Here is a 24,360-nt window from a genome sequence, read left to right as displayed (position 1 = left end):
AAGCCTCTCATGCCCTCTCACCTAGACCTCATACCTGTAACATTCTGTCGTTGATAATGAGCAATATGCTAAGTTACTGTAAGCAGCCCTTTAAATCTCTTTCAATGTCCTTTACCCTCCTGTCTTTCAGTGGCTCAGATGGTAAAGAATCAGCCTGTGATGCGGGAGGCCTGGGTTCAATCCCTGGTTTGGGAAGATCCCCTGGAGAAGGGAAAGGCTACCCACTCTAGTATTCTGGCCTGGAGAATTCCATGGACTGTATAGTTCATGGGGTCACAAAGAGTTGGACACGACTGAGTGACTTTCACTTCACAACCCTGCTGTCCTTTCGTGCAACAATAGTCATTTACTCTACAAGGGTTGAAATCCCATTATGTGCCAGGCTCTATGATAAGGCCTAGGGAACAATGGTGAATAAAATTAGATGAGTCCTTCCTCTCATGAACCTAGTGGTAGACTCAGACACCCATCAAAGAATCTCATATACAGGTAGATTTACAATTATGGTAAATGCTGTGAGAAGTACAAGATGCTATGATTGTTCTCATTAGAAACAGCATGAGATGCTTTCCTAAGGAAGCTGAAATCTGAAGAACTGTAGGAGGATTACTAAGTGGAGATGTGGGAGTGGGTAAACTTAGACCTTACTTATTATAAAGTCTTCTGAGACTGAGCATTCTTTATCTCCACCCTCCTAGCTCTGCACCCTCCTCCTCTAGATATTTTCCCCCACAATTTGGCTTCTATGAAGAGCCACTCCAAATACACTCAGAGCAGCATCAGGTGAAAACATTTCATAAAGTTTTTTTTTCAAAAAATGAGATCATAGTATATATTAGATGCTCAGTAAAGTAAGGCATCTACCTTCTCATAATTGAGTACTGCCATTCTTATCAGTTTCCTCTTCACTTCCCACACTGATCCCCATTGGGTGCACCTGCTCTCACACAGCCAGAGCCCCAGTGATTGTGAAAATAATAGAGCTCTGAGCCAAGACTGAAGGACGACAGTGGGAGCAACGTGCTTCACTGACTGAAGTCTGGGAGGTCTTCCCAGAGATCTGAAAGAGTTTTGAAGGAGGAAGGAGGAAGGAAAACTCTAGGAGGAGGAGACAGCATCCACATGGCACAGAAGACCTGGAAGAACATTACCTATCTGCAGGACACTGAGTAGTTTGGGATTCTCTTAAATAAGTCAGGAAAGCATCACAGTAAAATACTGAAATTTATTCAGCATTTTAGAAATCAAAAGAACTAAACGTTTAGTGAACTCTAAAAGTCCCATAAATAGAACTCATCACTTTATAAAATCTTCTCTAAAGGAATTGCTACTACATGTGTTAATCTGAATTTCTGCAGTCTACATGTATTAATCTGAATTTCTGCAGTTATTCTAGGTTCCAGAAACTTAGTTTAATCCGTCAGAATCTGTTTATTTTCCTGGCATATCTTAAGTTCTTTTCCATTTTGTTACATTGGCTTCCAAGTGTTACCTTTCTCTTCTCCTGCTTACTGTTTAGAATCTTGTCAAATGATTTTCCACGTCTTCCCAGACTATGATGTAGTTGACTGAGAATTTGTTTTGGCATAGCTCTTTTTCAGTTTCCCTTTATTTGCTGCAATGGAAGCTTCTACCTACAATGACATATGGCAAGACCTAGAGGAAAAAATGATAAGAAAGTAATTTCAGCCTCATGAGAGACCAGCCACTGAAAGTTCTTCCATAAAGTACATATCCAGAGGGGAAGACAAATATTTCAGCAATATTTTTAATTAAACAAGTGTACTGCTCTTTATTACCATTTTGTCAGACACATAGTCTTGTATGCATCCATCCTCGATGAATAAAGGCCAACTTTTTCCTTCTTAAAATTGAGACTATTACAGAATGTTCCCATCATGTATGAGGAAAAAAGAATAACTGCCATTTATTAGCACACATGTTTTCCTAGGCTCTGTTGTAGGCTAATTTGAATGGTATCTTGTTTAGTCAGCTACCAGTGTGCTTGAATAGGGAGATGGTCAGTCAGTTTCAGCACAGTGATAAACTACAGAGTTCATACAACCCACGGCCTTGGTTCTTTAGAGGATAGTTCAGTGGTCATTTAGTTCATTAACAGCCATGTCGGACTAGAGCCCATATCCTTGATTTTCAGTCCAATGCTTTTTCTATAACAGACTGAGATTCTCAGGACATTTATCTTCATGTCCCTTTTCTCTTCTTTCTCTCTCTTCCCCTCTTTCTTTTTTAAAAGTGTGATGTTCTCTGTTCTTTAAAAATGGGATGTTTGAAATCATCCTTCAACAATCTAATTCAACATTTATCTAAGGACCATCTTCTGCACACTAGTCATCATGTGGGGCATTTGATTGGATACAGTAAGATAAGCTATACAAAGATAACTAAAATACAAAACAGTGTATGCAAGGGCTTTGTAAACAGGTTCTACAGGATTTCAGAGGTCGGTGTGAGGATCCTGTCTTGGAACTTGGGCTTTTAAGAGATGAGAAGGATTTTCAGAGGAGATAAAGGTTGAGGGTAAGGAAAAGAATTCTAGGTAATGTGAAGAGTAATAACAAGGATACAAAGGAAGGGAAAACGTTGGGGAAGTGTCAAGTAGAATCATAAAATTAACAAAGTGTTTCTATTAGAGGATGAGACAGAGGATGAGATGGTTGGATGGCATCATCGACTCGATGGACATGAGTTTGAGCAAGCTCCGGGAGTTGGTGATGGACAGGGAGGCCTGGAGTGCTGCAGTCCATGGGGTCGTGAAGAGTCGGACACAACTGAGCGACTGAACAACAATAACATCATTAGAGAACACAGAACTGGGAAACAGGGTGCGCTGTTTGATGTGCAACTGCGCAAAGGACTCGAGTAGCTAAAATACAGAGAGGGTGGAAGCCCCGGGCAGGTGTCGTGGAGGCTGTAGACAGGTCACTCAGAAGAGGACTGGAAATGGGCAAAAGTCAGCAACCATGTTAACCAAGGTGGCTGCTAAGAGGAACTGGGTAGAGTGGGTCAGGAGTCCCAGTCCATGGAGACGCTTACTAGCACGCTCCTGCCTCCAGGGGGAGCTCAAAGTTTCCATCCTTCGTTCCAAAGCAAAAGGAGCTGGTGTCAATCTAGAACAAAATAGATATTTTAAAGAAAAGAGGCATTCTGTGGGAGATTCTGTCAGAGGAATGAAGTCATTGTAAATGAAAGTGGGCTGAGAGAATATTTTCCCCCATCAGTCATCTGGCGACTCTTAGCTTTGGTTAGCTCTTGTAACGCTCTTATCTTGTTACCTCTTCTTTGCCTGTGACTGGTCGCAGACACTCCTAAGTCAGAAGGGCAGAAATTCCTGGGGGAGTCCACATTGTCCTGCCCAGCTGCTGAGCCAGAGGCCTGATAGGATTTGGGGCCAGCATGAGCTGGTCGTAAAAAGTGGGCATTGGGCCCGAGGGTTCTTTGTGTAGGTGTTTGGTGAGACGCGTGTGTAGCCACGTGCATGATGCAGCACATGTATGATGCAAGGTTCTGGTCAGACTGCTTCCACCCAACTGTATGTAATTAGCATCTGGTTGTGGTCACACAGGGGACTAGGATTTCCCAGGTAGGATTTCATAGGTGGGATTCTTGTCGAGAGGGGATTTTGCTCAAAGCTTCAGCTGGTGAGTATCAGTAGGCAGAGATGTGTGCTCAGTCTCTCAGTCTTGTCTGACTCTTTGCGACCCCATGGACTGTAGCCCGTCAGGCTCCTCTGCCCATGAAGTTTTCCAGACAAGAATACTGGAGTGGGTTGCCATTTCTTGCTCCAGGAGATCTTCCCATCACAGGATCGAACCCAAGTCTCCCGCGAATTCTTTACCACTGAGCCCCCTGGGAAGCCCAGGCCGAGATGGGGAACTATTATTTCTGACAGCAGTGAAGGCTGAGACTACAAAAACAGCCAGCTGCACACTAGTGCAAATTCATTCCTCGTGGCGGCAGCAGGATCCAGCCTGGGCTCACATTCACTTCTGGGACTAGAATATTTTCATCAGCAGGAGCCTGGAATTTGAAAAAACACAAAGCCAAATGTGAGGTATATACCTTCTCTAAAATAAAGTCTGTCTTCTTGGACAGAGTTGGCCCTCACCTAATTTACATGTGAGGAGCTGGAAATGCCAAAGCAATGGCATGAGTCTAGGACCCTGGAAAGGTATTTAATCCCCAGGAATGAAGAAGACCTGTGAATGACCTAAGGGAGAGAGATGCCAGTGTTGAGAATTCTTAGTTTTGCTACTGACCGCTCACAGTGGCATTTAGGTGCAAGTCTCTGGGAGGGCAGGCTGTCTGCACAGGTGTTGGACTTACCCTAGACTGTGAGTATCAGAATGTCACAACTTTAACCTTATTGTTTCTGCATACATTCAGAGAACATTTTTGCTTTTGCTTTTTTACTTCCTTTTATGTTTCAGTTATAGGAACTATATTATTATTCTAACACATGATCTGATATTTTAACATGAAAACCTATAGGTCCTAACCCAAATGATCTCTTATTCTATCATTTATGTGCTTCTGACTTTTCTTATTTAGTAATATTTCTATCTCATTATAGAATTTATAAATGACTTATGCAGAATATTAAAAAAATACAATCTAGAACAAATATTAGCCATAATTCAACCACTTAAAGATAAGCACTATCCTCTGTAATGACATGTATGGGGACAGAATCTAAAACAAGTGTGGATATATGTTTCCGTATAACTGATTCACTTTGCTGTACAGCTGAAACTAACACAACACTGTAAATCAAGTAGCCAATCCATTTTAGAGGCGTGCTGCATTGGGTCTTTGCTGCTGCATGTGGGTTTTCTCTAGTTGTGGCGAGCGGGGGCCACTCTGTTGCAGTGCGTGGGCCCCTCATTGCAGTGGCTTCTCTGGGGCACAAGGGCTTCAGTAGCTGGGGCACACAGGTTCAGTAGTTGTGGCTCCCAGGCTCTAGAGTGTGGACTCAGCAGTTGTGGTGCACAGGCTTAGATGGTCCGTGGCAAGTGGAATCTTCCCGTACCAGGGATCAAACCCCTGTCCCCTGCACTGGCAGGCGGATTCTTATCCACTGTACTATTAGGGAAGTCCCTACATTTTGTTTTGTGTTTTTTTCACTTAGTAATCCATTTATGAATCTATTTAACATTGATAAGCAGTCTATATCATTATTTTTTCTTTATATAGATTTTTTTATTACACAAGTTCTATCTGTGCACTGTGTGAGCTTTGAAAATAGAGAAAAATTATATCAAAGGAAATAAGTCATCTAGAATCCTATCATCCAGAGATTAATCGCTTGTGATATTTTAGTCTATATCCTGGCAGTTTGTTTTTTTAAAGTTCCATAAGTAATAAGTAAATGCATTCTTGCTGTAATATTTCAAATAATATATATATTTTAGTTTTTTTTCTTTGTATTAATAAAAAAGTGGTTTTGTTGGATTTTTTGGAGTAAAATCTAATAGGTTCATGTATATATGTTTTAATTAAATACAGGAAAGTATAAAAAAAGGCATCAGTTCAGTTCAGTTCAGTCACTCAGTCATGTCTGACTCTGTGACCCCACGAATCGCAGCACACCAGGCCTCCCTGTCCATCACCAACTCCCGGAGTCTACCCAAACCCATGTCCATTGAGTCGGTGATGCCATCCAACTATCTCATCCTCTGTTGTCCCCTTCTCCTCCCGCCCTCAATCTTTCCCAGTATCACAGTCTTTTCCAATGAGTCAGCTCTTCGCATGAGGAGGCCAAAGCATTGGAGTTTCAGCTTCAGCATCAGTCCTTCCAATGAATATTCAGGACTTGTTTCCTTTTGGATGGACTGGTTTGATCTCCTTGCAGTCCAAGAGACTCTCAAGAGTCCAGCACCACAGTTCAAAAGCATCAATTCTTTAGTGCTCAGCTTTCTTTATAGTCCAACTTTCACATCCATACGTGACTACTGGAAACACCATAGCCTTGACCAGATGGACCTTCGTTGGTAAAGCAATTTCTCTGCTTTTTAATATGCTGTCTAGGTTGGTCATAACTTTCCTTTCAAGGAGTAAGCGTCTTTTAATTTCAGTCACCATCTGCAGCGATTTTGGAGCCAAAAAATAAAGTAGGCCATTGTAAATCACACCAAAACCCACCATCCAAAGGCAAGCGTTATTAAAATTTTAGTAATTATTCCAGATGATTTTCTTTGCCATTACTGACAGCTTTGCTTAAGTTGTTTCTCTTAATTTTCACAGCCTCCCTAAGGAGCAGATATTATTACCATCCTGAATTCACAGATGAGGAACTAAGGCTTAGGTGGGTGATATGATGTGCCCTAGCTTTTGCTGCCAGTAAGTGGCAGATCTCAGAGCTCTGCGTGCAGGTCTGTCTTGGATTTGGCCCACTAAATCGCACTGCCTCTCAGATTTGTGTACCTGAGCTCATTTGACATAGGCTGTTTGGAAACTTTTTATAATTTGACAGTATGATGTAGAGATCTTTTCATGTCAATGAATTATAAAATATTTCCTTACCATGTTTGATAAATTTACATTATTACCTTGTATGCTATCCTAATATTTATTCAATCAGTCTCCTAGATTTAGATTATTTCATATTCGCTACTCCTATTACAATTAAGATTGTGACATAAATTGTGGTACATTGCTAGTTCTGCCAAATTATTTCCTAAGAATAAATTCCTGGAGGTAGAAATGCTAGTCAAAGAGAATACATATTTTAAGGTTTTTGATGTATGCTGAAAAATTGCCCCATGAAAGGTCATAGTCATTTATATAAGAGCAACCAGTGCATGGGCTTCCCTGGTGGCTAAGTGGTAAAGAATCCATCTGCCAATGCAGGAGACATGGATTCAACCCCGATCTGGGAAGATCCCACATGCCGTGGTGCTCATACACCACAACTACTGAGCCTGTGGTTGAGAGCCCATGAGCTGCGACTACTGAGCCCATGTGCTGCGACTGCTGAAGCCTGCCTGCCTAGAGCCCACGCTCTGCAATGAGAGGAGCCACCCCAATGAGAAGCGTGTGCACTGCAACTAGAGAGTAGCCGCCAAACGCCACAACTAGAGAAAAGCCAGTGCAGCAATGAAGACCCAGCACACCAAAAATAAATGAATCAATTAGATAAAAAAGAACAAATAGCGTAGCAGAGTGTCCACTGCCCACATCCTTCAGATGAGTATTGGCATTTCTTTTTTATTTTTTGGATTCTTACTCAGTTTGAATGCTAATTGCCTATTTGTGTTTCTTCTATTGTGAATCTGCTGTTCGTATTTGTAGCCTATTTTTTCTGTTAGAAAGTTTGTTTATTTCTTCATCAGAACATAAGATCTCTGGGACTTCCCTGGCAGTCCAGTGGTTAGTACTCTGTGCTTCCACTGTAGGGAGCAAGGAGTTTGCTCGCTGGTCCCGAAACTAAGACCCCAAAAGCCAAGTGGTGCTACCAAATAGAGAATATAAAATCTTCTTTTTTACAGTGAAGATTCCAGTCCTTCAGGTATCATATTGTTGCAATATTTTTCCAAAGTTCTTACCATTTATAATTTTGTCCTTTAAAAGACATTAAATGTGTTAGCATATTAATGTTTGTTTCACTTTGTTTTTTAACTTTTTTATTGAAGTACAGTTGATTTACCATGTTGTGTTAGTTTCAGATTAGAGCAAAGTGATTCAGTTATATATATGTGTATACATATACTTATGGGCTTCCCAGGTGGTACAGTAGTAAAGAATCCACCAACCAGTGCAGGAGAGGCAAGAGACACAGGTTTGTTTCTGGGTCAGGAAGATTCCCTGGAGAAGGGAATGGCAACCCACTCCAGTAGTCTTGCCTGGAGAATTCCATGGACAGAGGAGCCTGGTGGGCTATAGTCCATGCGATTGCAGAGTCAGACACGACCGAGCACATGCACACACAAACACACACACACGTATATATTCTTTTTCAGATTCTTTTCCATTATATGTTATTACAAAACATTGAATGTAGTTCCCTGTGCTGTACACTAGACCTTGTTGTTTGTCTATCTTGTATATAGTATGTATCTGTTAATCTCAAGCTCCTAATTTATCCCTCCCTGCCCCCCTTCTGTTCTTCTTTGGTAACCATAGATTTGTTTTCTATGTCTGAAATTTTTCACATTTAGTATTCTTCAATAATATTTTCATAATTCAATTTTTCCACTTTATGGATAATTCCCCTGTAAAATTCTCAGATTTCTGCTTAATATTCTGGAAAAATATGCATCCAATTTGATTATAAATCAATTGACTCCACATTTGAGGGATGGAGTCAATTATTGTTGTTTGTTTTGAATTAATGGATTGTTTTTTGAGCCCTTTTAAGTTTGCAGAAAAATGTTGCAGAATGTAGAGAGTTCCCATATACCATCCCATTCCCATCCTGGCCAGAGGCCCCCCTACCTATTATTAACATCTTGCATAATTGTGGCACATTTGTTACAATTGATAAGTCAATGTTGATACATTATTATTAACAAAAGTCTATAATCTACATAAGGGTTCACTCTTTGTGCTGTACATTCTTTGAGTTTTGATAAATGACATATCAAATGACATATGTCTACAATTACAGTCTCATGCAATAGTTTCACTGATCTAAAAATTCCCTCTGCTCCACCCACATTTTCATCCCTTCTTTCCCCCTAACTCCTGGTAACTGCTGATTTGTTTTTTCTTTACTGTCTCCATAGTTTTGCCTTTTCCAAAATATCATAAAGTTGGAATCATCCACCTGCAGCCATTTGAGATTGGCTTCTTTCATTTAGTAACACACATTTAACTTTCCTCCAAGTCTTTCTGCAGACTGATGGTTCATTTCTTTTTTTCCTCAGTCTAAGGGATTTTCCAGGCAAGAATATTGGAGTGGGTTACCATTTCCTCCTCCAGGGGATCTTCCCAACCCAGGGATCAAACCGCAGTCTCTTGCGTCTCTGGCACTGGATACAGATTCTTTACCATTTGAGCCACTGGGGAATCCCCATTTCTTTGTACTGTCAAGTAACATTTCACTGTATGGCTGTACCACAGTTTATTTATGTATCCACCTGTTGGGCATCTTGGTTGCTTCCAAGTTTTGGCAATTATAAATAAAGCATCTATAAATATTTCCATGCAGGTTTTTGTGTAGACAAATTTTCAACTCATTTGAGTAAATATCAGGGAGTGTGAGTGCTGGTAAGAGTATGTTTCATTTTGTAAGATTTATCTTATTTTGACTGTAGTGTTTATGGTTTATTTTTTGTATTTCCTTAAATAGCACAACACTGTTACAATTAATTTCTTGATAGAAATGGTCTTTGAGTTTATGGAAAATAAAACCTCAACAAACAACACAGACTGATGGGAAATCTGGAGAAACCAAGTTTATAGAGACGTTTCTCTTTCCTCTTCTGTTCTTGTTTTCTAAAAAAGCCAATAAGGTCATGGGTAACCAATTAACCTGGTTTGCTGAGATGTGGGACTTTTAGTGATATAACCACCTTGTGACTGGTAACAGCAATGTGGTTCTAGATTATAAAATACAGTGAAAATTAGATTCTGGGAATTCAGCTTTTGTTTTGAAATTCTGTCAGCCAGGCAATTGTAACAAATTGGCAGTTGTTTGTGTTATGGTTCTGCGATTTCATTGTATTTACGTTTTGGTCTTAAATTTACTGGTGATGTGGGCCTTGTATGAAGGAGTACTCTGATGGGCTTTATTAACTGCCTGGATCTTTGGATAATAATGGAAACTTATTTTTCTCTTCGAATTAATTCTCTGGGTTGCCAATTCATCCTGATTTGCCTGGAACTTCCCTAGTTTTAGCATTGAAAGTCCTGCATTCCTGGAAACTCCTCAGTCTTAGGTAAATGAGAAGGGTCTTGAGTCACTTTCTTTTGGGTGGCTTACTTAACTCTCTGCCTGTAGGATTTTGACCAAAAGAGTGACATACTCACAATACATTTAAGGGAAATTTTTCTAGTGTGGCAATTAGGACTGGAATGAAGTGAGGTTAGAATCAGGAAACCCACCTTCAAACACAGCAGCAAAAGCCTGAACCCCTTTAGAAATGGAAAGGAAGGGGGAAAGACTAGGAGGATATTTTCTAGAACACTGGTTTTTCTTCTTGTTTAGTCTCTAAGTTGTGTCCAACTCTTTGCGTCCCCATGGACTGCAGCATGCCAAGATCATAGCCTTGTCGTGGCGAAGGACCTTGTGTAACTCAGTGAAGCTTTGAGCCATGCTGTGCAGGGCCAGCCAAGACAGACAGGTCACAGTGGCGAGTTCTGACAAGATGTGGTCCACTGGAGGACGGACTAGCAAATCACTCCACTATTCTTGCTGTGAGAACCCCATGAACATGAACAGTATGAAAAGGTGTTTTTTTAATGTGGGGTAACTGCTTTTCTGAAGTTCATTAATAACCTCTTTACCACAACTGCAGCAGTCTCTTGAAATTCTCTGTAGTTTCAGTTCTCTAATTCATTTCACATTATTTAAAACCCCTTTTGAATCCTTCCCTGCCCCCTGCCTCCCTTGACCTAGCGTCCTTCAACATCCTCACTTACAGAGGCTTTTTTTTTTAAATCCTGGTCACAGTGCTTCTTTCCCCTCCCTCCTCTCTATGTCCTGGATTCATGCATCCCTGGCTATCAGCGCCCAGGCGAAAGATCTACCCAACATCCCAAGTTCCCAGTTTCGTGCCTTCCTGACACCAGTGCCCTTTGCCATCAGCTTACTCCAGGTACTTCCATTCTCCGCCAGGATTTTGACATCACCCATATGGTGCCAGCCCTTACATTACATTAAGTCTTAGACTTCTCTGACCATCTCTTTCCACTCCAGCTTCATTCCTCGGCTTTTACGATTATCTCATTAATATCTACAATTCTTTTGTTCTTCTGTTTCTTTTAAATCTGTCAATCTGGGCTTCCCTGGTGGCTCAGTGGTGAAGAGTCCACTTGTCAAAGTAGGGGACATGGGTCTAATCCCTGGTGCAGGGCGATCCCACATGCCACAGGGCAGTTGAGCCTGGGAGCTACAACTCCAACCGCTGAGCCCGTGTGCCCTAGAACCTGTGCTCTGCAACAAGAGAAGTCACTGCAATGAGAAGCTTGTGCACCGCAGCTAAAGGGTAGCCCCTGCCACAGTTAGAGAAAAGCCTGCACAGCAATGAGGACCCAGCTACAGCCAAAAATAAATAAATACAATAGTAAATTTTTTAAAATATTGGTTAAAAAAAAAAATCCGTCAGTCTTCTGGTTTCAAGACCCTCTCTATGCCCAGCAATCCAGAGGTTAAAGGTCTATGCCTTTCTAGAGATATGAGAAATTGGTAAAATTAACCTTTCTCTTAGTGCCTAGGAAAAGTTTTCATGCTTTTGCTGAGTCTTAAGGGTGTCATTTTGAAGACCACCATTGTACTGAAGACCTTAGAGATATTGGTTAATTAATGGAGAATTTTGGTTGAGAGAGTACCAACTCTACCAGTTTTAACAGTACTTTCTTTTCCATGAATTATTTAGAGTAAAAGAAAATAAAGAAGAGAAAGTAGCGATCCAGCAGCCTAAAATTTCTAAAGGATTCTTGGAAAATGACCTATGCTGTTGTTGGCAAAAACGGCTTCCTTTCCTGGAAAAGAGAGGAAGAAGGGAGTCGGTCATCAGAACTACTTGCATTAAATGGGCGAGATGCAGTGGAAAGATGCTTTGGGTGTGGCTGCTGTATTCATTTCCTGCGGCTACTATAACAAACGGCCACATGCGGGGTGGCCGAAAACAATCACCCAGAGAGTAGACTGTTCTCTCACTGTTCTGGTGACCAGAAGTCTGAATTCAGTCTCATTGTGTAGAAATCAGTTTCAGGAGGACCACTTTCCCTGTGGGAGAATCAGTTCTGTGCCTTTTCCAGCTTCCGATGACTTTCAGCATTCCTGAGCACATGGCTGTGTCCCTCTAATTTTCAAGGCCAGTAGCTTCAAATCTATCTTTACATCACCTTCTCTGTGTGTCAAATACCCCCCTGCCACTCTTTATAAAGATAGTTGTGATTGAATTTAGGACTCACTCCGAGAACTGATAATGTTTTAGCCCTATAGCTCAGACAGTAAGAATCTGCCTGCAATGCAGGAGACCAAGGTTTGATCCTTGGGTCAGGAAGATCCCCTGGAGAAGGAAATGGCTACCCACTCCAGTATCCTTGCCTGGAGAATCCCATGGACAGAGGAGCCTGGCGGGCTACAGTAGGTGGGATCACAAAGAGTTGGACATAGCTGAGCGACTTTCACTTCACTGATAATTCAGGGTGATCTCCTCATCTCAAGATCCTTAACTTAATCACACCTGCAAAGAGCCTTTTTCCAAATAAGGCAACATTTTTCAGGTTCCAGGGATATCTTGGGGTGGCCATTATCTATCCTGTTTGAGCAGCACCGTTGAGCAGGATGGAGTTTCGTGGAATCGGTAGGAAGAGAGATGGGGTGAATCTTCCAAGGGCACCAACCCTAAAGTCAGTTCCACTTCCTGCCAAGAACCACAATAGGCAAGGTCAATATATTGGATCAGGGAGAAGAAAAAGACAACAACCATGAGGGAACTAAGGCACAGGTTTCGGACTTCCTGTCGTCTAGAGCTTGAGCATTCTGCCTGTGGGCTGTGGGTTGCAAAATTTTAAAGTCGCTGAATACTCAACTGAGAATGTGCCTGAGATGGCAGAACTCAGAAATGGAGAGCACAACTGTGGTCCAAGACAAGAGCCAGAGGCACAAGTGGATCAGAGGTCACTGGTGGAAGCTATAGGGAGAAGCTCCAGCAGAAAGGTTCCTGATCTTGTCAACAGCCACGAGTGAAGTGGACAGCATTCAAAAGATAAGGACTTTGGGGACTTCCCTGGTGATCCAGTGGTTAAGACTCTGCTCTTCCACTGCAAGGAGCACAGGTTTGATCCCTGATGGGGGAACTAATGTCCTGCAGTCAAAAAAAAAAAAAAAAGGAAGGAAAGAAAAAAAAGACAGGGACACTGGTGGCACAGAGAATCTTCAGCTTTAACAGCCTGTCTACTGATTTAATGCTAGTTAATGATTATATTCTACAGCTTCCCAGGTGGCGCAGTGGTAAAGAATCTGCCTGCCAGTGCAGGAGATGCAAGAGACATGGGTTTGATTCCTGGGTTGGGAAGATCCCCTGGAGTAGGAAATGGCAACCCACTCTAGTATTCTTGCCTGGAAAATTCCATGGGCAGAGGAGTCTGGTGGGCTACAGTCTATGGGGTCGTAAAGAGTCGGACACGCGTGAGTGACTAAGTACACACACACACATTGATTATATTCTACAAATTAAGCTTTTTGATAACCTTCTTTTAAGTGGCCTAGCAAGGGGTTGAGCCAGACCTGCCTGTCTCTTCCTGTACTATTCTCAGGAGTGTAGGAGGGGGAGTAAGCCGATAGGGGTGATAATCTTTAATATGTGACTAATGACTGGAGAATTTTATGGAAAGAGTGTGCCAAATATAGCTGTTGTGGGTGTACACAATTCTGAAGGCTGTGTCTGCATCTGACTAATTTGGGGGATTTATAAGGATGGTATATTTTTCACGGGCTATTCCTGGTGACGCAATGGTAAAGAATGCACCTGCCAATGCAGGAGACATGGGTTTGATCTCTGCATCAGGAAGATCCCCTGGAGGAGGAAATGGTAACCCATTCCAATATTCTTGCCTGGGAAATCCCATGGATGGAGAAGCCTGGCAGGCTACATTTATGGGGTCCAAAGAGTCAGAATTTAGCAACTGAGCATGCATATTTTTCTCAGAGAGGACAGAGTCTTTTGGAAGGTTCAAGTAGTTGAGTGTGAAAGGTTCAGTGTGGGTGGGGACAGTTGCTTCAGCCACCTCTCCCCACCAAAAGGAACCAGAGTGGAAGCCCAAGCTCTTAATTCAAAGGTCTTCAGAGATGACTGAGCTGGAATTCCCCAGCCACAAACAGGAGAAGCCTCAAGTGGTGGGTAAGGGAGAAACTCTGTGGGTGACACTGAGGTTTTTGCCCAGGTCTCACCCCTGCACTGGGCACTTCCCCCAGAGAGAGGCCCTGCTTCAAGAGTGAAGGCCGTGGGCTGTTTCTTGCTGCCTTCAAAGGGGCTCGATATTTTCTGAGTAAGATGGAGAAAGCTTTGACTACTAAGTGACGCAGAAAGGGGGCTGTGCTAGGACAGTGATGGGCCCCCTGTTGGGACATTCCAACCATAAAATTAAGAAGAGGGGAGCTAAAGCCACCAGGAGGGTATAGGAGACTCCACACAGGAGTCTCAGCTTTGGGACAATTTATGAACTTCATCTAACATTTGGTGGTGTTGTCACTAAGTCGTGTCCTATTCTTTTTGACCCCATTGACTGTAGCCCGCCAGGCTCCTCTGTCCTTGGGATTTCCCAGGCAAGAATGCTGGAGTGGGTTGCCATTTCCTCCTCCAAGAGATCTTCCCGACCCAGGGATTGAATCTGTGTCTCCTGCATTGGCAGGTGGATTCTTTACCACTGAGCCACCTAGGAAGCCTTCCTATCAGTTTAGAGTTTGATTATTCTGCCTGTAGGTAGTAAGTTGCAAAATTTCGACGTTGCTGAACACTCAGTGAGAGTGTGCTTTATACTGCAGGACTACAGCCCACTGAGCTGAGCTCCCTGTGGTATAAAATATATCGCAGCTTCTCACTACCTACCTCTTTTACACATGGTAGTGTATGTATGTCAGTGCTACTCTCTCAATTCATCCCACCCTTCCAGGGGGCAGATTATTTTCCAGGTTTATATAAGAATTATTAATAAAAATTGCACAGTATTTTACAGATCAGATACGTAAAGGGCCAAGGATATGATTGGTATTCACTACATACAAACCTCTCTTCCCTAATATTAACTAATAAATCCTTTTTTTAAAAAAAAATTTGTTTATTTAGTTGCACCAGCTCTTAGTTGCATCACATGGGATCCAGTTCTCTGAAAAGGGATCAAACCCAGGCCCCCTGCAATTCAAGTATGGAATCTTAGCCAGTGCACCACTAGGGAAGTCCCTATAAATAATTTTAAAAAGCAACAAGAAATTAATTCATATCACTTTGAAAATAAGTATATAGAGGGCCTGGTATGTAACAGAAACTCAACAAATTCTTGTCAAATAAATGGGTATTTCGAAACAGGATCACAAACTAGACAAGGTGCAGGTGATCACTTTCATGTTTTACAAGTGGAATTGAGATGCTTTCTTGCCCCCAAACACCTCCTCTCTCACTTGACTTGAAATTCTCATTATTAAGATCATGACATAGGATTGTACTTCCAATAAGAAAGTCATTAGCCATGAGTGGTTATCAAGCACTGAAGTGTGTCTAGGGCAACTGTGGAAATAAATATTTAATTTCACTTAATTTTAACTTAAATTTATATAGCCAAATGAGGTTAGTGGCTAGTGGATTGGACAAAAAGGTTATGGAAGAGTTTCATTATCCCAGAAAGTTCTATTGAACAGCACTGGTGTGAAGCAAGGGCAGGCAATTTTTTTCTCTGATAGGCCAGATAGTAAATATTTTAGACTTTGTGGGACATATGATCACTGATACTCAGCTTTGCTATCGTGATGTGAAAGTGGCCACAGATAACAGGTGAGTGGATGAGCATTACTGTGTCCCAGTAAAACTTGATGGACACTGAAAAAACAGATCATGACATAGACACCATCATTCATTCATTCAACAAACATGGACTGAGAAGCCTACCGTGCACCAGCTCTGGGGTTACAAAGACTAAGTCACATGTTCTTATCCCGAGAGGGTTCATAATTTATAGAAAAAACTAACCATGAAAGTAAAACGGTTATGATGCTGTGTGTTAATTGCATTGATAAAGAGAAGTAAGGCTATTTCTTCCCAGAAATTTATAGCTAATATGCATAAATGTTATTCATAAATGAGTCTTCTAATGCTCTTCCACTAGAATATTAGTGAAAATTGTGTTGATCAAATTCAGACACTTTAGGTTTAGGCTTTATGCTTTTCCTTTTCCTGGAGTTCTCTTCTCGCCTGGAAAACTTATTTATCCTTCAGCATACAATTTAAACCTCCAACATGAAGTCCACTAATTCTTCCAAATTCTTATCATCTTTTCATACTCAGCAATACTCTTTGGGTTCTTCTTTATTCTGGCTAGTCAGTAAAATCTTGGAGAAAATTTGGAAATTTTGTATATCTTAGTCCCATTCAGATTTATTAAATTCGGTAGGAAATAAACATTTGTAGTTTTAAAAAATTCACAGATGGTTCTAATGTTTGGACTGAGAATCTCTGATCATAGCTCTTACTGTGGCATAACAAAGTAGAATATTAATTACTGGAGTAGAAAGGCTGTACTGCTTGCATTTTGGTTCTCCAGCTTGAAGCATGTTGTAAGCATTCAGTAAAAGTTGGTTGAATATATTGAAAAAATTAGTTAACAGAGAGAGCCAGAATGTATATGATGTGGAAGAATGAGTTTGTTTTTTTAATGGTTGATGAGAATGGACCTTTTTACATTTCTTCTTTAAAATTTATTTATTTTTAATTGTCTTACAAAATTGTGTTGGTTTCTGCCATACATCAACCTGAATCAGCTATAGGTATACATATGTCCCCTCCTTCTTGAAAGGACTCTTTCTAGAAGGGCAGGACAGGAGTGGTGTGGATGGGTGGCGTTGAATGAGGTATGAGCCCAGAAGTGGAAGGCTAGTGTGAACAGGGTCTCAAGGGCTCTAGAAGAAAGATGTGTGTCAAAGACCAGTGCAGATTGGTCTACATTCCTTTGACACAAGGTTGCCCCACAGGAGGACTCAGATGACATTTGAATAACCTTCTACTCAGGACTGGGAGACAGACATTTTATCAGGTGCCCTTCATGGGAAGTAAAACATGCTGATGAGAAAGGGTTTAAAATCAAGCAAAGACCCAACTGAAAAATGTTCATGGAACAACATGGCAATTAAAGTGAATGGCTGCCACTTGTGAGTGCTTGCTATGTGCCAGTCTTTACACTTCATAAACATGACTTAATTGCAAGCCATTACTGTCATCCTTGATAAAGAAATGCCACCTTGGAAAGTATAAGTAACTTGTTCAAGGTTATACAGCCATCGGTGTCGGTAACTAGATTTGGACCCAGGTTCGGATGCCTCCAGAACTGGTGCTTTGTGCATTCCAGCACACAGAACTTTCTCTCAAATCCATGTTCTATGTAGCGTTGGGCCTACGTGTTTCCCTAAAATCATTGCAAATTTTACCATGTCTTCAAAGCTTGAAACAATTCCTCAGCTCTCCAACGCCTTGCAGAATGTGTTAGAAAATGGAGTATCTGACAGAACAGAGTAGAGAGTAATTGAGTGGGGTGGGGTTGACATTTATTCCCCAAAGCAGCAAGTTAACTTGACACGTTCTTTGAGAAAGTAAAGAACGTGGAGTAGAAAGAACAGTGCAACATTAAATCTGGGCCTGAATTGTTTGCAGGGGGAAAAAAACCTCCAGATTCTCTTCTATACCTACCAAAGCTTTACTTCGAACTTCTCATGATTACACACTACACAGAGAACCTGTGAGATCTGCTAGATACTAACTTTTCAACAAATAGAATGGTAAGATTGTGCTGTGCTTAGTCATTTAGTTCTGTCCAACTCTTTGCAAACCCATGGACTATAGCCCACCAGGCTCCTCTGTCCATGGGATTCTCCAGGCAAGAGTACTAGAGTGGGTTGCCATTTCCTTCTCCAGAGGATCTTCCCAACCCAGGAATTGAACCGGGTTCTCCTGCATTGCAGGTGAATTCTTTACCAACTGAGCTACCAGGGAAGCCCATGGTAAGATTAGAAAGGTACATTTAACCAGGATGAGCTGTTTTTACTCATAACATTTCTGACACTAAATTTATGGGGTTTTTTTCCTCACACCAACCAATTCTCTGGACACCAACTGGGTGTCCCATGATTCATTCTATTCTGACACTAGCTTATTTGGGGTTAGTGATAGACCCACAGGTTTCAGAACTCAGTCTCACAAGACTGCCCTCACTTCAGACAACAGTCACAGGCGTCAGATCACCTGTACTCCTGACCAACCAGCTATAAACCAAGGCTTCCCACTACCCTCTCATCAAGCTCAAAAATTTGCCAAAATGGCTCACAGAACTTGGGAAATCACTTTCCTTGTGTTTGCTGATTTATCATAAAGGATACAAATAAATAGCCTGATGAAAGGGTACATGGTTCGAGGTGCAAAAGTGTCCCCAGGGCAGGAGCTTCTGTCCCCATGGAACTGGAGTGGGCCACCATCTCAGCACGCTGATGTGTTCACCAACTTGGGAGATATCCACACCGCATTGTTTAGGAGTTTGTGTATGTATGTGTTCAGTCACTCAGTCATGTCCAACTCTTTGTGACTCCATGGACTGTAGCCCACCAGGCTCCTCTGTCCATGGGATTCTCCAGGCAAGAAAACTGGAGTGGGTTGCCATTACCTCCTCCAGGGGATCTTCCTGACTCAAGGATGAAACTTGCATTTTCTGCAGCTCCTGCATTGGCAGGCGGATTCTTTATCACTGAGCCATCTGGGAGGCACAGAAGTTTTTAGGAATGTTTCGTTATATAGGCATGATTGATTAAACCACTGGCCATTGGTGACTGAACTCAGTCTTAAGCCCCTCTCCCTTGCCTGGAGGTTTGGGGTTTGGGGCTAAAAGTTCCAAGCTTCTAATCAAGTCTTGGTCTTTCTGGCCACCCCTATCCTGAAGCTTTCTGCAGGTCCCCAGTCACCAGTCATTTTATTAGCATACAAAAGATACTCATCTCTCTAAGGAGCTGTGTTCCAGGAACAGGGGACAAAGATCGAATACTTTTAAAAGAGAATTGTTGGGACTTCCCTGGTGGTCCAGTATTTGCCATGCAGGGGACATGGGTTTGATCCATGGTTGGGGAACAAGGATCCTGTGTGCCCTGGAGCTACTAAGCCTGAGCACCACAATTCCTGAGCCGGTGCATCCGGGAACCGGTGCCACAACTGGAGAGTCCATTCACCACAAAGAAAGATCTCACATGATGCCACTAAGAGACCCAATGCAACAAATAATACATTGTTAAATAAATAAATAGAAGTATTTTAAAAAGAAATACTATCATTGTTATTATACCACAAGGAATACCACTGCAGAAAAAGAATGCTGCTTCCTGTTCTCTGGTGATGTTAAATATGAGGGAATCATCCTGAAATCTGAGACAGAAAGTTCATGGAAATCACTGCAATCGTAGTACAGGTCTAAATGCCTGAATTTACTAAATGTTGAAATAGTTTATGGTGAACATCACATCACATCACAAGATGTTTGTGCTGTGGAGAAAGGGTAATTTAGGAGGCTTTGCAACTTTCAGCAGTTTAGTCTTCACTTGAAGTTTGTACTTCCTCCCTTGCTTTTTATATTACGTGGACTTGTCTCATGATGGCACCATTGTGACATGTGTACAGTCTGGCCACACCCTGCTCAACTGTTATGTTTAAAGCCTTCTCTCCTGGTGGACTGGACTTAAGCTTATCTGATTGCCCCTGACTTCAGAATGGCAGGCGAATACTGAGGCTTCTCCCCCAGAGGGTTCTAGCTCGTTATTGCCCCCATTAATTTGAGCCACCTATCCTCAGTGACAATTGGTAACTCACACATGCGTACATACAGATTTGTGAGCAGCTTCGTATGGTTCAAACTTATGTTTGACAATCACCTCAGGCACTGTTTCTGGATTACTGTTGTTTCGGAGACATACCACCTTCCTGCTAAACTACTTGGGTTGTTCTATTGTTTTACTCGGTTCTTCTTGGAGGGGGTGCTTCTTTTCTATTGTTTTATTTCTTAATGCGTATGATGTGATTTGCCTAAGACATGTGAAAAAAAGTTTAGTTTTACATCTGAATGGCTTGTAAATAACATGATTTTAGTTCACATTTATTAAATGAGTGAATTTATTAAAGAGAAGAGTGAGTTCTTGTGAGTTTGTATGAAATCCATTTTCTTGTCCCTTATACTCACGCAGACTTCCCTGGTGGCTCAGTGATAAAGAATACACTTGCCAAGGCAGGACACTCAGTTTCCATCCCTGGTTTGAGAAGATCCCCTAGAGAAGGAGTGGAAACCCACTTAGTGACTAAACAACAGCAACAACAATAGACTCACACAACATGTGAATATCTCAATGAAAGCATTTCTGTGCTCGGCAATTAGCAGCAAGTTCATATCCTTTGCTAAATTCTTTTTGAGGACTTACTGTGGGTCAGATACCCTTGGGGAAGTGCTTACAGGACATGACAAGACGCTGTATGCCTAATTAGGAAGAGAACAAGAGTTTATCTCTCTTCTGTTTCAAATCCTTGAGAGACCTCAGGTCTAAGGCTGAAGGAGCCCGGAAAGGGAAGAGGAGGCTTTAAGAAATCACACCTGGCTGTGCCTCTGGTCCTGTATTTTGACCTGTTTGTTCTGGTTCATGTTCCACATTAACCATTCCTTGTTTTTTCTCTCAGATTTGAATTAATCTTGGATTCCGGGTCCCGGGCCATCACTTTCAAATCCTCTTAGTTCCATTTCCTGTACATTATGAGGACGTCTCACCCCGCCCATAACCAGACCCAGCCTCTGGAACTGTAGTCCCAGAATGACATCCCTGATCCCACTTGCCTGGGAGACTTCAGATATGCTCCAAAGCTTTGAAATTAAAATTCCTTAGTTTAGCACACAAGCCCATTTTAGATCTGACACCTGCTCTTCTTTTTAGCTTTGTCGCTGGCATTCGTTCAAATTGTATGTTACGTTTCAGTCGCATTGAATTTCTTGAGCAGTTTCTGGAGCAAGTGATTTAATTTCCCATCTCAGTGTTTGCATGTGGCTTGTTTCCTTCTCATAAATAGCTCATGTCTCACCCCTGCTTCCTAACTATTTCTTTCTCTTAACCTCAAAGTTAGTTTCCGGGGTCCAATCTCCCAAGAAGTCCCTGTCTGATTTTAGGTGTTTTCCCTCTAAGCCATAGCATTTATCAAATTGCTTTACTTACCTGTCTCCCACCTGCTCCTAGATTTTGAAAGAGATCACGATGTCTTATTAGCTTGTTATAAGCACTCATGAAGTGACTATTGAATAAATCAATGAATGAATAAGTGAATAAATGGATTTACTAATACCTCTATTTTTCAAAATCTTCTAGGAGGTAGATGTAAGTATGAATTGTAAACAAACAATAATACTACACTTCAATATGGAAGGTGAGAAATTGAGAGGTCATCAATTAAAAAAAATCATGTCAAAAAAAAGATCATGTCTCTTCCTTTTTCCCTAGACATGAGCAAGGGTCTAATAAGTGCTCACTGCTGAATCAAGATAAATCCAAATGTTACCAAAAGCAATAGTCAGTTCAGTCAAATATAAGATTCACCAGTGAGTTAACAATTATTGAGTATTTATTGCATGCAAATTACAGCTTAATCTATAAGGATGTCACGATTTAGTGAGGAAGAATATATAAAAATAACCCTGAGACAAGGCAGACTGTGACAATCATACTAGGGTTTCAAATAACATTCTATAGGATTCTCATGGAAAACAAGTTTAATTCTGATCAGAAATAATTAAGTCAACAACTTACAAGATGTGCACAGACTGAAAATCAGGGCAACCTGCTATTTAATGTTGGACAGAATAAATAGTGGATGGAGTAATATCTATTTTGGTTATTTTGCTCTTTGATGGCCTTAAACTCTGGGTGATAAGAAAGCAAGCAAGTAGAAGAAGGAAGTGTGGCAGGACCCAGAGGGGAGGAATTTATTCTTATGAAAGAAGGAAGAGAAGCAAAACCATAGGCAGGAGAAAAAGGGGGTAAAGATTGTTTTGATTATGGGGGTAGCATTTTCTTGAATCTCTTTCATTCCAAGAATAGGAAAATGAAGGGTAAAGAGCCAACCATGGAACCAAAGGGAAGCTCAACATCAAAATAAGGAGGAAACAAAGAGAACAGAAGAAGGAATAACTTGTTTGCAGGGGAATTCTGCTCTGGTGCCATAGATTATAAAACGCTGATACCAGGAACATTTTAGTGATGATACACAGAAGAGGGCAGAGGAAGCATGGTTGTAGATAGAAGTCTAAGGAAAAAAGTTTGTTATCATGGTCACTGTCAGAATTGTTCACCAATACTCTCTCTCTGTTAATGCACACTGGAATATGCACTTTCCACCTCTTCGGAAGATTGATGTGTCTCTGTGATTCTTTGGTCAATAAAATGTGAGTGGAAGTGACAAACATGTACAGTGAATGAGAAGGACTTTTTCAGCCACTGAGACTTTGATTGTAAGTGTAAGCTCACTTATTTTACTAACATAAGTACCCAGAGATGAAAAGGCTAACATTTTTGCAAAGAGAGAGAGAGATTTGTGGTACTCCAAGTCAAAGGAGTACTGTAAGAGATGTAAATACTACAATGAAAGCTAAAATAGACTTTCCGGGAATTGTAAAAGACTTCTAATACTCTTTTGATTTTCTAATACTTTATCTGTATGTCTCTCTCTTTGTAATATTCTTCTTCATACATAGCATCCACTCCTACAATTTCAACTACTGCTTCAGAGTGAATGACTTTTAAAAACTCTGTGTATCTGGTCCTGACAATCATATTTCCATTTCTAACTGCCTAGAAAGATGTGCTCACCTTAGAGGATTTTCAGTAAAACTATTCAGACATCAGTTCAGTTCAGTCACTCAGTCATGTCTGACTCTGCAACCCCAGAGACTGCAGCACCCCAGCCTCCCTGTCCATCACCAACTCCCAGAGTTTACTCAAACTCATGTCCATTGAGTCGGTGATGACATCCAACCATCTCATCCTCTGTCATCCCCTTCTCCTCTCACCTCCAATCTTTCCCAGCATCAGGATCTTTTCCAATGAGTCAATTCTTTGCATCAGGTGGCCAAATTATTGGAGTTTCAGCTTCAGTATCAGTCCTTCCAATGAATATTCAGGACTGATTTCCTTTAGGATGGACTGGTTGGATCTCCTCGCAGTCCAAGGGACTCTCAAAAATCTTCTGCAACACCACAGTTCAAAAGCATCAATTCTTTAGCACTCAGCTTTCTTTCATTCAAACATGTTCATGTCTAAAAATGAAACTATAAAACTCCCTAGCACACCAACCCTACCCTAGAGAAATACCCTTCCACTCTTGGGGGCAACCCTGGATTGCTTTCTCTTCTTTTCTTCTTTATTTCATTTCTTTCTCAAAATGTCTCCCAGATTTCAAAATGTGCTCAGCTCATTCCTCACCTATTCTGATCCAAACTTACTTAACTAACACCTGTCCACCATCACCATCTAACCCCCCACCCCAATATATTCTCTTACCAATCCATCCCGCCCACTGCTCCCAGACCACTCTTCCCTCCTCAGGGATCCTCTTCTACCCGTCAGTCTCGTGTCCTCCATAACATGCCTGTCCAGCTTCCCCAGCTCTTGGTTCAGGCCTGCATGTTAGTTGTGCCATAAACCACTCCACTCATTCCTACCTCCCGACTTGACTAATGATTTTCCCTCCAACTCACACTCCAACTCACAAGTGTGCTCAGGTTTATCTTCCCAATCAAAAACCCCACCCATCTGTACGAGTCATCTTAAACTCCTTTTTATTTCTCCCCTGAAGGCTTACCCAACAAATGCCACCCAAGCAGTTCTCTTTTTTCAGCCACATAGCACTTAGTGACAAAGTTCTAAGTTCTAAATCATATAGAATCCAATTCCAAGGTTGAGGTTCAGAGACTTGGCGAAAGCTAAAACCAATTAATGACAGAACTAGATTGCATGTCTCCTGGCCTTAGTTTTCTTTCCACTAGACCTTACTGCCTTTTCTTTACCAACTGATGTATTTTAGAGTTTAGTTCTGCCCAATCTTTTACTTTGATGTGTATAAATCACACATCTGTGATTAGATTACAAGTAGTTTAGGAACATTGAGTTCAATATATATTAGGTGACAGGCCCCTATTTTTAGGTTTCTGAACCCGAGTTTCAGAGTAAGTTTGAATTATAGAGCTAAGCCATTAAATCAATAAATTTTGGAACAATTGGGAATCAACCATGAATACAAACAGAACACGAGAGAAAAAGTAAGACAATAATTTAAGGTCAGGACCTTAGAAGACTAGAGTCAGGAGACTTTAAGGTGATGCCAAAGTACAAACTTGTTGATTGAATTACAGATAATCAGAGAGTTACAGGTTCCTTGGGCTTCCCAGGTGGTGCTAGTGGTA

General features: G+C 41.4%; 1 long non-coding RNA gene across 1 annotated transcript; it reads right to left on the bottom strand.

Moving 5' to 3' along the window:
* Positions 1 to 1,765: 1,765 nt before the first annotated feature.
* Positions 1,766 to 23,173, bottom strand: LOC145524327 (uncharacterized). Its single transcript, XR_014067402.1, has 3 exons — positions 22,969 to 23,173; positions 20,107 to 20,191; positions 1,766 to 4,038 (listed from the first exon to the last, which is right to left on the bottom strand). It is a non-coding gene; the product is annotated as an uncharacterized LOC145524327 (long non-coding RNA).
* Between the last annotated feature and the right edge of the window lie 1,187 nt (positions 23,174 to 24,360).

This window comes from Giraffa tippelskirchi, chromosome 10, assembly GCF_054371585.1.
Source record: "Giraffa tippelskirchi isolate mGirTip1 chromosome 10, T2T-mGirTip1v1.2.pri, whole genome shotgun sequence".
NCBI lineage: Eukaryota > Metazoa > Chordata > Mammalia > Artiodactyla > Giraffidae > Giraffa > Giraffa tippelskirchi.
This window is presented reverse-complemented; position numbering and strand designations above follow the sequence as displayed.